A 14,587-nucleotide genomic window follows, 5' to 3' on the forward strand; every position below is an offset into this window, starting at 1 on the left:
CACAATCAATTCCACTTTCCATTTCACAGTCCATTCCACATTCCATTTCAAATTCCATTCCATTCCATTCCATTCCACATTCCATTCTACATTCCATACCATTCCTTTCCACTTAGCATTGCACATTCCCTTCCACGTTCCATTCCACTTTCCATTCCACATCCCATTACATTCCTTTCCACGTTCAATACTACATTCAATTCCATTCTGTGTCACTTTCCATTCTCCTTTCCATTCCACATTCCATTCCGTTCCATTCCACATTCCATCCCACACTCTATTCCATTCCTATCCACATTCAATTCCACACTCGATTTATCATTCCATTCCAGATTCCATTTAACATTCAATTACACATTCCATGCCTCTCAATTCCAAACTCCATTACACACTAAATTCCACATTCCATTCCACATTCTCTTCCACGTTCCATTCCATTGCATTCCACATTCCATTCCATTCCATTCCATATTCCATTCCTTTCAATTCCTCATTCCTTTCCATTACATTGCATTCCACATCCCATTCCATTCCATTCCGCATTTCATTACATTCCATTCAATTATATACTACTTTCCATTCCATTCCATTCCACATTCCATTCCATTCCTTTCCACATTCCATTCTGCATTCCATTCCACATTCTGTTCCTATTTTCAATCCATTCCATTCCAAATTCCATTCCATTCCATTCCACGTTCCTTTCCATTCCATTCCACATTCCATGCCATTCCATTCAACGTTCCATTCCATTCCATTCCGCGTTCCATTCCACATTCAATTCCACGTTCCATTCTATTCCATTCCACTTAACACTCCATGTTCCATTCCACATTCCATTTCACATTCCATTCCATGTTCCATTCCATTCCATTCCACATTCCATTCCTTTCCAATCCACTTTCCATTCCACATCCCATTCTATTATATTCCAGATTCTATTCCACATTCCATTCCACATTCCATACCATTCCACTGCACATTTAATTCCACAATTCATTCCATTCCTTTCCTCGTTCCATTCCACTTTCCATTCCACATTACACTCCACATTCCATTCCATTCCATTCCACGTTCCATTCCAAATTCCATTTCACTTTCCATTCCACTTTCCATTCCACATTCCATTCCACGTTCCATTCCACATTCCATCCCATTCCACAATCCATTGCATTGCATTGCATTCCACACTCCATTCCATTTCATTCTATTCCATTGCATTCCTTTCCACATTCCATTCCATTCCAATCGTCTCCACATTCCATTCCTTTCCATTCCTCATTCTATTCTATTCCATTCCACATTCCATTTCATTACATTGCATTCCATTCCGCATTCAATACCACTGAATTGGATTACTCATTCCATTCATTTCCATTTCACGTCCCATTCCATTCCATTCCACAATCCATTCCATTCCATTCCACCTTCGATTCTACGGTTCAGTCCCCATTCCTTTACTTTTCCTTCTATTCCATTGCATTCCATTCCACATTACATACCATTCCAGTCCACTCCACATTCCATTCCATTCTACATTCCATACTATTCCATTCGACATTCCATTCCATTCCATTGCACTTTCCATTCCATTCCATTCAACATTGCATACCATTCCTTGACATTGCACATTCCATTCCTTTCCATTATACATTCCATTCCTTTCCATTCCACTTTCCATTCCAATCTATTCCACATTCCATTTCATTCCATTCCACATTCCATTCCTTTCCATTTCACATTCCATTCCACATCCCATTGCACGTTCCATTCCACGTTCCATTCCACCTTCCATTCCACATTCCATTCCATTCCATTCCGCAATCCATTCCATTCCATTCCACCTTTCATTCCAAGTTTCATTCCAAGTTCAAATCCATGTTCCATTCCAGGTTTCATTTCACGATTCATTCCACTCCATTGCTCTTTCCATACCATTCCATTCCACCTTCCATTCGACATTTCACTCCACTCTTTTCCACATTCCTTTCCACATTCCACTCCATTCCATTTCAACTTAAACTCCACATTCCATTCCATTCCATTCCAAATTCCATTCCATTCAATTTCATATACCATTCCGTTCCATTCCACATTCCCTTCCATTCCATTCCACATTCCATTCGATTCCATTCCACATTCCACTGCATTCAATTCCAACTTCAATTTCATTCCATTCCACATTCCATTCCATTTCTATCCTATCCATATTCCATTCCATTACATTCCACATTCTATTATATTCCATTCCACATTCCAATGCATTCCATTGCCCATTCAATTCCATTCCTTTCCATTCCACATTCCATTCCATTCCATTTCATTACACATTCCATTCCTTTCCATTGCAGGTTCCATTCCATTCCTTTCCACAATTCATTCCTTTAGATTCCAACTTGCATTCCGCGTTCCATTCCACATTCCATTTCATTTCATTCTATCCCATTGCATTCCATTCCACATTCCATTCCATTCCATTCGACTCTGCATTCCATTCCATTCCATTCCACGTTCCATTTAATTCCATTAACTTTCCATTCCATTACATTGCACATTCAATTCCACATTCCATTTTATTCCATTCCACATTCCATTCCATTTCGTTGCACATTCCATTCCATTCCATTCCTTTCAATATTCTATACCATTCCATGGCATTCCCCATTCCATAACTTTCCATTACACATTCCATTCCTTTCTACTCCAAGTTTCATTCCATTCCATTCCACATTCCATTCCATTCAATTCCACATTGCATTTCATTCCATTCCCTTCCACTTTCCATTCCACATCCCATTACATGTTCCCTTCCACGTTCCATTCCATGTTCCATTCCACGTTCCATTCCACGTTCCATTCCACCTTCCATTCCACAATCCATTCCATTCCATTCTACACTCCATTCCATTCCACATTCCATTCCATTCCACATTCCATTCCATTCCATTCCACATTTTATTCTACTACATTCCATTCCAATCTACATTCCTTTCAAATCCATTCCATTCCATTCAACATTCCATTTGATTCCTTTCCACATTATTTTCCATTCAGTTCCTCATTCCATTCCATTCCTCATTCCATTCCATTCCATTCCACATTCTATTCCACATTCCATTCCATTCAATTCCACCTTCCATTCCACATTCCTTTCCATTCCACTTTCCATTCTATTCCATTCCTCAATCCATTCCACATTCCACTCCACATTCCATTCCATTCCATTCCATCTTCAATTCCACATTCCATTCCATCCCATTCCATTCAACATTCCATTCCACATTCCATTCCATTCCATTCCACATTCCATTCCATTCCATTCCACATACAATTCCATTCCATTCCACATTCCATTCCCTTCCATTCCATTCCATTCCACATTCCATCCATTCCATTCGAAATTCCATTCCATTTCATTCCATTGCATTCCTCATTGCATTTCACATTCCATTCCATTCCATTCCACATTCCATTCAATTCCATTCCACATTCCATTCGATTCCATTCCACGTTCCATTCCATTCAATACCACATTCCATTCCACTCCATTACACATTCTATTCCACATTCCATTCCATTCTATTCCATCTTCCATTTCAAATTCCATTCCCCATCCTTTCCATTCCATATCATTCCACATTCCTTTCCATTCCATTTCACAATCCATGCCACATTCCATTCCATGTTCCATTCCCTTCAATTCCATCAGCAATTTCACATTCCTCCCCATTCCATTCCATTCTACATTCCATTCCACATTCCACTCCATTCAATTCCATTCCATTCTATTCCATTCCGTTCCACATTCCTTTCTATTCCATTCCACATTCTCTTCCATGTTCCATTACACGTTCCATTCCACTTTCAATTCCACGTTCCATTCCACATTGCATTCTACATTAAATTCAACATTCCAATCCAAATTCCGTTCCATTCCCTTCCAGATTCCATTCCACATCCCATTTCATTCCATTCCACTAGCATTCCATTCCACTCCATGTTCCATTCCACATTCCATTCCATCCCATTCCACGTTCCATTCCACTTTCCATTCCATTCCAATCCACGTTCCATTCTATTTTGCATTCCACATTCCCTTCCACATTCAATTCCACATTCCATTCCGTTCTATTCCACATTCCACTCCACATTCCATTCCTCATTCCTTCCACATTCCATGCTTTTCCATTGCACATTCCATTCCACATTCTACTCCTTTCCATTCCACTTTCCATTCCACAATCCATTCCACATTCCATTCCATTACATTACACATTGCATTCAACATTACATTCCATTCAATTCCACATTCCATTCCATTACATTCCTCATTCCATTACCCATTCCATTCCACATTCCATTCCCCATTGCATTCCATTAAATTCCACATTCCAGTTCTCATTCCATTCCACGTTCCACTCCACATTCCATTTTACATTCCATTCCAAGTTTCATTCCATTCTATTCCACATTCAATTCCATTCCATTCCACATTTCATTCAACATTCCATTTCCTTCCATGCCACATTTCATTCCACATTACATTCCACATTTCATTCCACATTCCATTCCATTCCACATTTCATTACACGTTCCATTTGATTCTATTCCACGTTCCATTCCACGTTCCATTCCACATTCCTTTCTACATTCCAATCCACATTCCATTCCACAATAAATTCCATTACATTACATTCTGTTCCACATTCCATTGCACTTTCCATTCCACATTCCATTCCCTTTCAATTTCACATTCCATTCCAGATTTCATTCCACATTGCATTTCATTTTCCATTCCAAATTGCATTCCATATTCCATTCCACATTGCATTCCATGCCATTCCACATTCCATTCCACATTCCATTAAATTCCATTCCAAATTCCATTCCATTCCATTCGAAGTTCTATTCCATGCTCTATTCCACGTTCCATTCCGCGTTCCAATCCATTTTCCATTCCATCCAATTCCACATTAGATTCCCTTCCATTTCACATTCCATTCCGTTCCATTACACATTTCTTTCCACATTCCATTCCACATTCCTTTCCACTTTCCGTTCCACATTCCCTTCCAAATTCCATTCCATTCCATTCCCCATTCCTTTCTATTCCATTCCACATTTCATTCTATTCCTTTCAAGATTCCATTCAACATTCCATTCCACTTTCCATTCCATTCCATTGAACGTTCCATTCCGCGTTGCATTACACTTCCTATTGCATTCAATTTCACGTTGAATTCCACTTTGAATTCCATTCCATTTCACGTTCCTTTCCACATTCCTGTCCATTCCATCCCAGATTCCATTTTATATTGATTCCACATTCCATTCGACATTCCAATCCACACTCCATTCCACTTTGCATTCCACATTCCATACCTTTCCATTCCACATTCTTTTCCACGTTCCATTCCACATTACATTCCACATTCCGATCCATTCCATTCCACATTCCATTCCATATTCCGTTTCATTCCATTCGACTTTCCATTCCATTCCATTCCCAATTACATTCTATTCAATTCCACTTTTCATTCTACGTTCCATTCCAAGGTCCAATCAATTCCATTCCACGTTCCATTCCACATTGCATTCCATTCCATTCCACATTCCTTTCCACATTGCATTCCACCTTCCATTCCATTCCATTCCAGTTTCCACTCCAGTGCATTCCACATTCCATTCCATTCCATTCCACATTCCATTACACGTTCCATTCCATTCCATTCCGCATTGCATTGAACGTTCTATTCCAAATTCGAAACCACATTCCATTTCACATGCTATTCCAATCCATTTCACTTTCCATTCCACATTCCACTCCATTGCGTTGCAGATTCCATTCCACATTGCATTCAACAATCCATTTCCCTTTCCATCACACCTTCCATTCCATGTTCCATTCCATTCCATTCAACGTTCAATTCCACCTTCCATTGCATTACATTTGACATTGCATTACACATTCCATTCCACATTCCATTTCACCTTGCATTACGGTCCATTACACATTCCATTCCACACTCCATTCCACATTCCGTTCCACATTCCATTCCACATTCCATTCCACATTCCATTCCACATTCCGTTCCATTCCATTCCACATTCCTTTTCACATTCCTTTCCTCATTCCATTCCACATGCCATTTCACATTCCATTTCACATTCCCTTCCATTCCCTTCCACTTTCCATTGCTTTCCATTCCATTCCATTCAACATTGCATTCCATTCCATTCCACATTCCATTGCATTTCATTACATTACATTACATTACATTAGATTCCTTTCCACATTCCATTCCATTCCATTACATTGCATTTGATTCCTTTCCAAATTCCATTCCATTCCATTAGAAATTCCATTCCATTCCATATTCCATTCCATTCTATTCCACATTCCATTCCATATTCCAATCCATACCATTCCACATTCCATTCCATTCCATTCCATTCCTTTCCATTAGATTCCTTTCCACATTCCATTCCATTTCCTTCCAAATGCCATTCCATTTCACTCTATTCCGTATTCCCTTCCATTCCATTCCTCTTTCCATTCCATTCCGTTCGACATTTTATTCCACATTGCTTTCCTCTACTTTCCACTATGCATTTCATTCCATTCCACGTTCCATTCCACGTTGCTGTCCACGTTCTATTCCACGTTCCATTCCTCGTTCCATTCCATTTCATTCCACGTTCCATTCCATTCCATTCCTCATTCAATTCCAGTTTCCAATTCACTCTCCATTCACATTCCATTTCACATTGCATTCCATTCCATTCCCCTTTCCATTCCATTCCATTCCACATTCCATTCTATTCCTTTCCATATTGCACTCCACATTCCATTTCATTTTCCCTTCCATTCCATTCCACGTTCCATTCCACTGTCCATTCCATGTCCCATTACATTCCATTGCACCTTCAATTCTACATTCTCTTCAATTCCATTTCACGTTCCATTCTACATTCCATTCCAAATTCCATTACGTTCCATTCCACATTCCATTCCACATTCCCCTCCACATTCCTTTGCATTCCTTTCCACGTTACTTTCAACGTTCCATTCCACGATCCATTCCACGTTCCCCTCCAGTGCTTTCCATGTTCCATTCCATTCCATTCGACATTTCTTTCCACGTTTCATTTCACATTCCATTCCCCTTTCCATTTGGCATACCACCGCATTGCCTTCGACATTACATTCCACATTCATTTTTGAGTTCCATTCCATTCCATTGCACATTCCATTCCACATTCCATTCCATTCCACATTCCATTTCACATTCCATTCCTTTCCTTTCCAGATTCCATTCCACGTTCCATTCCATGTTCCATTTCTTTCCGTTCCACATTCCATTCCACGTTCCATTTCACATTCCATTCCACATTCCGCTTCACATTCCATTCCATTCCATTCCATTCCACATTCCATTCTACGTTCCATTCCACATTCCTTTCCATTGCATTCCACATTCCATTTACAGTTCCAGTCTTTTCCTTTCCACTTTCCATTCCACGTTCAATTCCACATTCCATTCGACTTTCCATTTCATTCATTTCCACTTTCCATTCCACTTTCCTTTCCACATTCAATTCCACATTCCATTGCTTTCCATTCCACATTCCCTTCCACATTCGATTCCATATTCCTTTGCACATTCCTTTCCATTCCATTCCACAGTCCATTCCACATTCCATTCCATTCCATTCCACATTCCATTCCACACTCCATTCCACGTGCCATTCCACATTCCATTCCACGTTCCATTCCATTCCATTCCAAGTTCCATTCCATTCCATTCCACGTTCCATTCCGCATTCCATTTCGCATTCCTTTCCATTGCATTCCATTCCACGCTCCATTCCGTTCCATTCCACATTCCATTCCATTCCATTCCACATTCTGTTCCTCATTCCATTCGATATTCCATTCCATTCCATTCCACATTTTATTCCACATTGCTTTCCTCTACCTTCCACTATGCATTTCATTCCATTCCACTTTCCATTCCACGTTGCTGTCCACTTTCTATTCCACGTTCCATTCCTCGTTCCATTCCATTTCATTCCACGTTCCATTCCATTCCATTCCTCATTCAATACCAGTTTCCATTTCACTATCCATTCACATTCCATTTCACATTCCATTCCATTGCATTCCCCTTTCCAATCCATTCCATTCCACATTCTATTCTATTCCTTTAAACATTGCATTCCACATTCCATTTCATGTTCCATTCCATTCCATTCCATGTTCCATTTCACTGTCCATTCCACCCATTACATTCCATTGCACGTTCAATTCTACATTCTTTTCCATTCCATTTCACGTTCCTTTCTACATTCCATTCCAAATTCCATTCCGTTCCATTCCACTTTGCTTCCCACACGCTATTCCGTTACATTCCACATTCCATTCGACACTCCTTTCAACATTCCATTCCACATTCAATTACACTTTCCATGCCGCTCCATTCCACTTTGCATTCCACACTCCATTCCGTTCCTTTACACATTCTTTAACACAACCCATTCCACTTTCCATTCCACGTTCCATTCCACATTCCATTTCAAATTCCATTCCAAATTCCAATTCGCTTTCCATTCCATTCCACTGCATTGCATTACAAATTCTATTCCATTCCAATCCACATCCCATTCCATTAAATTCCACGTTCCATTCCGTTTCACATTCCATTCCTTTCCACTCGATATTCCATTCAATTGCATACCACATTCCATTCCACATTCTATTCAATTCCATTCCACATTCCATAACATTCCATTCCATTCTATTCCCCATTCAACTAGAATCCATTCCACATTCCATTCCATGCCATTCCATATTCCATTCCATTCCATTCAACATTCCATTTCACGTACCCTTCAACATTCCATTCCATTCCATTCCACATTCTATTCCATATTCCATTAAATATTATATGCCACATTCCATTCCATTCCATTACACATTCCATTCCACAGTCCATTCGACATTCCATTCCTTTCCAATCCACATTCCATTCCATTCCATTCCACATTCCATTCCACGTTCCATTCAATTCCATTCCACATTCCATTCCACATTCCATTCCATTCCATTCCACTTTTTATTCCACGTTCCGCTCCACGTTAAATTCTATTCCATTCCACGTTCCATTCAATTGCATTCCACATTACATTCCACAATCCATTCCCTTCCTTTCCACATTCCATTCCATGTTCCATTCCACTTTCCATTCCATTCCATTCCACATTCCTTTCCATTCCACTTGACGTTCCATTCCACGTTCATTCCACTTTCCAATCCACATTCCATTCCATTCCATTCCACATTCCTTTCCATTCCTTTCCACATTCCATTACACATTCCAGTCTATTCCATTCCACATTCCATTTCACATTCCATTCCACTCCTTTCCACATTCCACTCCTTACCACATTCCATTCCACATTCCATAGCACACTCCATTCCATTCCATTTTATGTTCCATTCCACATTCCAGTCCACTTTCCATTACGTTCCATTCCACATTCCACTCCACATACTTCTCCACATTCCGTTACACACTCCATTCCGTTCCACTCCACGTTTCATTCCACATTCCATTCCACCTTTCACTCCACATTGCAGTCCATTCCATTCCACGTTCCATTCCACGTTACCTTCCACATTCGTTTCCACATTCCATTCCATATTCCTTTCCATTCCATTCCACATTCCATTGCATTTCATTCCACATTCCATTCCATTCCATTAAACATTCCATACTACATTCATTCCATATTACATTCCACATTCCGTTCCACATTCCATTACACATTCCATTTCACATTCCATTCCATGTTCCATTCCATTCCACTTTCCTTTCCAAATTCCATTCTATTCCATTCGACATTCGATTTCATTCCATTCAACATTCCATTCCAAATTCCATTTCAATTTCCATTCCATTCCATTCCATTCCACATGCCATTCCATTCCATTCCAATCCACATTCCATTCCATTCCATTCCAAGTTCAATTCTTTTCCACAATCCATTCCATTACATTCCACATTCCCTTCCACATTCCATTGCACATTCCATTCCATTCCATTCTATTACACATTCCATTCCATTCCATTCCTTTCTACTACACATTCCATTCATTTCCATTCTATTGCACATTCCATTCCATTCCATTCCACTTTCCATTCCATTCCATTCCTCTTTCCATTCCACATTCCATTCCCCGTGCAAATCCATGCAATTCCACGTTTCGTTGCGTTCCATTGCATTCAACTTTCCTTTCCATTGCATTCAATTCCACGTTCCGTTCCATTACATTGCATTCCACATTCCATTCCATTCCATTCAAGTCCAAGTTCCATTCCACTCCTTTGCATTCCACATTCCATGCCATTCCATTCCACATTCCATTCCATTCCATTCCACATTCCATTCCATTCCATTCCAATAGCCTTTCAATACCTTTCCATTCCAAGTTCAATTCCATTCCACATTCCATTCCATTCCATTCCACTTTCCATTCCACATTCCTTTCCATTCGATTCTTTTCCACTTTCCATTCCATTCCATTCCACATTCCATTCCATTCCGTTGCACATTCCATTCCATTCCATTCCACAGCACGTTCCATTCCGTTCCTCATTCCATTCTTTTCCATTGCATTCCACGTTCCATTCAATTCAATTCCATGCTGCATTCCATTCCATTGCACATTGCATTCCATTCCAAATTCCATTCCATTCCATTCAATTCCACTTTCCGTTCCATTCCATTCCACATTCCTTTCCATTCCATTCCAGATTCCAAACCATTGCATTCCACTGCACATTCCATTCCAATCCACATTCCATTCCATTCCATTCCATTCTACATTCCATTCCACGTTCCATTACATTCCTTTCCACATTGCATTCCATTCCACATTCCATTCCATTCCATTCCATTCCACAATCCATTCCATTCCATTCCATTCCATTCCACTTTGCATTCAATTCCATTCCATTCCATTCTGCATTCCATTCATTTCTATTCCAAATTCCATTCCATTCCATTCCACTTTCCATTCCATTGCATTCCATTCCACTCCTCTTCTCATTCCACATTCCATTCCATTCCATTCAACGTAACATTCAATTCCGTTCCGTGTTCCATTCCATTCCATTCCGCATTCCATTCCCTTCCATTCCGCATTTCATTCCATTCCATTCCACAACATATTCCATTCCATTCCATTCCACTTTTCATTCGATTCCATTGTGTTCCATATTCCTTTCCATTCTATTACAAATTCCATTTTACTTTCCATTCCACATTACATTCAACATTCCATTCCCCTCCATTCCACATTCCATTCCACATTACACTCAACACTCTATTCCAAATTCCATTGCATTCCATTCCACATTCCTATTCCATTCCATTCCACATTCCATTCCACATTCCATTCCTTTCTATTCCACATTCCATTGCACATTCCATTCCACATTCCACTCCAGTCCATTCCACCTTCTATTCCATTCCATTCCACATTCTCTTCCACATTCCTTTCTGTTCCGTTACACATTCTTTTCCACCATCAATTCCACATTCCATTCCACATTCCATTCCATTCCACTTTCCATTCCAGATTCTATCCATTCCATTCCACATTCCATTCCACATTCCATTCCATTCTATGGCACATTGCATTCCATCTTCCATTGCACATTAAATTCCATTCCATTCAATTCCATTCCACTTTCCATTTCATTCCATTCCACTTTCCATTGCACATTCCATTTCACATTCCTTTCACCGTTCCATTTCTCATTATATTCCATTCCATTCCGCATTCCATTACACATTCCATTCCACATTCCATTCCACATTCCATTTCACATTCCTTTCCACTTTCCATTTCACATTTGATTTCATTCCATTCTATTCCACTTTCCATTCCACTTTCCATTCCATTCCATTCCACAATGTACACCACATTCCATTCCATCCCATTCCACATTCTATTCCACTTTAGTTTCCACAATCCATTAAACATTCCATTCCATGTTACATTCTATGTTCCATTACATGTTGCAGTCCATTCCATTCCACATTCCATTCCATTCCATTCCACGTTGCATTTCATTCAATTCCACTTTGCATTCCACATTCTGTTTCACATTCCATTCCAAATTCCATTTCACATTCCTTTTCATATTCCATTGTATTCCACATTCCATTACATTCCTGTCCGGATTCCATTCATTACCATTCCACTTTACATTCCATTGCCTATTCCATTCCATTCCATTCCCCATTCCATTCCAATACATTCCACATTGCTTTCTACATTCCTTTCCACATTCCATTCCACATTCCTGTCAATTCAATTCCACATTTCATTCTATTCAATTCCACATTCCATTCCATTCCATTTAATTCCGAAATCCATTCCACATTCCATTCCACATTCCATTCCATTCCATTCCAAATTCCATTCCACATTCCACTCAACATTCCATTCCGCATTCCATTTCATTCAAATCCACATTCCATTCCACATTCCAATGCATTCCATTCCTCATTCCATTCCATTCCATTCCACATTCCATTCTATTCTATTCCACATTCCATTGCACATTACAATCCACATTCCATTCCATTCCATCCCACATTACATTTCAGGTTCCATACCATAACATTCCACATTCCATTCCTCATTCCATAACGTTCTGTTACACATTCCATTCAACATTTCATTCCACATTCCATTCCACATTACAACCACATTCCATTCCATTCCATTCCTGATTACTTTCCACATTCCATTCCATTCCATTCCACATTACATTCCACTTTCCATTTCAAGTTCCATTCCATTCCATTCCACGTTCCATTCCTTTACATACCACGTTACATTCCACTTTCCATTCCACGCTACATTCCATATTCCATATTACGTTCAGTTCCACGTTCAATTCCACGTTCCATTCCATTCAATTCCACGTTTCATTCCACGTTCCATTCCTGTCAATTCCACGTTATATTCCACATTTCATTCCATTCCATTCTATTCCTTTCATTTCCATTCCACATTCCATTCATTTCCTTTCCCTTCCACATTCCGTTCCATTCCATTCCACATTCCATTCTCTTCCATTCCATTCCATTGCACATTCAATTCCATTCCATTCCATTCCATACCACATTCCAAACCATTCCATTGCATTCCACATTGATTCGTTTCCGTTCCACATTCAATTCCTTTCCATTCCACGATCCATTATGTACCATTCCACATTCCATTCCATTCCATTCCACATTCCATTCCATTCCATTCCACTCCATTCCACCTTCCATGCCACTTTCCTGTCCACTTTCCATTCCTCGTTCCATTCCACGTTCCATTCCAGGTTTCATTCCATTCCATTCCACATTCCATTCCATTCCATTCCACAATCCATTCCACATTCTTTTCCATTCCATTCCGCATTCCATTCCACATTCAATTCAATTCCATTCCACATACCATTCTATTCCATTCCACTTACCATTCCATTCCATTCCACTTTCTATTCTATTCCATTCTATTCCATTCCATTTTCCATTCGATTATATTCCACATTCTATTATGCTCAGTGTCACATTCCTTTCCATTCCATTCCAAATTCCATTCTTCATTCAATTGCATTCAATTCCAACTTCCATTCCACATTCCTTTGCAATCAATTCCATTCCACATTCCTTTCAATTCCATTCCACAATCCATTCGAAGTTCCATCCCACATTGCACTTCACATTCCATTCCATTGCTTTCCAACTTCAATTACACATTCCATTCCATTCCATTCCATTCAACAGTCCTTTCCATTCGATTCCATTCCACATTCCATTTCTCATTCCATTCTGTTCCATTCCACTCTTATTGCATGGCATTCCACATTCCTTTCTACTTTCATATCCATTAAATTCCGCATTCGTTGCCATTACGTTCCATATTCCATTCCACATTCTATTCCACATTCCATTCCACATTCCATTCAACATTTCTTTCCATTCTGATCGTCATTCTATTTAACATTCAATTCCACTTTCCTTTCCATTCCATGCCATGTTCCCTTCCACATTCAATTCCACATTCCATTCCACATTCTTTTCCACATGCCTTTCCACAATCCTTTCCATTCCATTCAACATGCCATTCCACAATACATTTCACATTTCATTCCACATTTCATTTCATTCCCTTCCACATTTCATTCCATTCCACATTCCCTTCCACGTTCCATTCCACGTTCCATTCCACATTCTATTCCATTCCATTCCATTCCATTCCACATTCCATTCCACATTTCATACCGTTCCAGTCCACATTCCTTTCCCCATTCCATTCCATTCCATATAAACAATCCATTCCATTCCTTTCCACACTCCATTCCATTCCATTCCCTTCCACATTCCATTCCACATTCCATTCCATTCCATTCCACATTCCATTCCATATTCCATTCCATTCCATTCCATGTTCTATTCCACGTTTCATTTCACATTCCATTAATCATTCCATTGTAAATTCCATTCCATTCCATTC

This window comes from Pongo pygmaeus, chromosome 22 (genome assembly GCF_028885625.2).
Source record: "Pongo pygmaeus isolate AG05252 chromosome 22, NHGRI_mPonPyg2-v2.0_pri, whole genome shotgun sequence".
Lineage (NCBI taxonomy): Eukaryota > Metazoa > Chordata > Mammalia > Primates > Hominidae > Pongo > Pongo pygmaeus.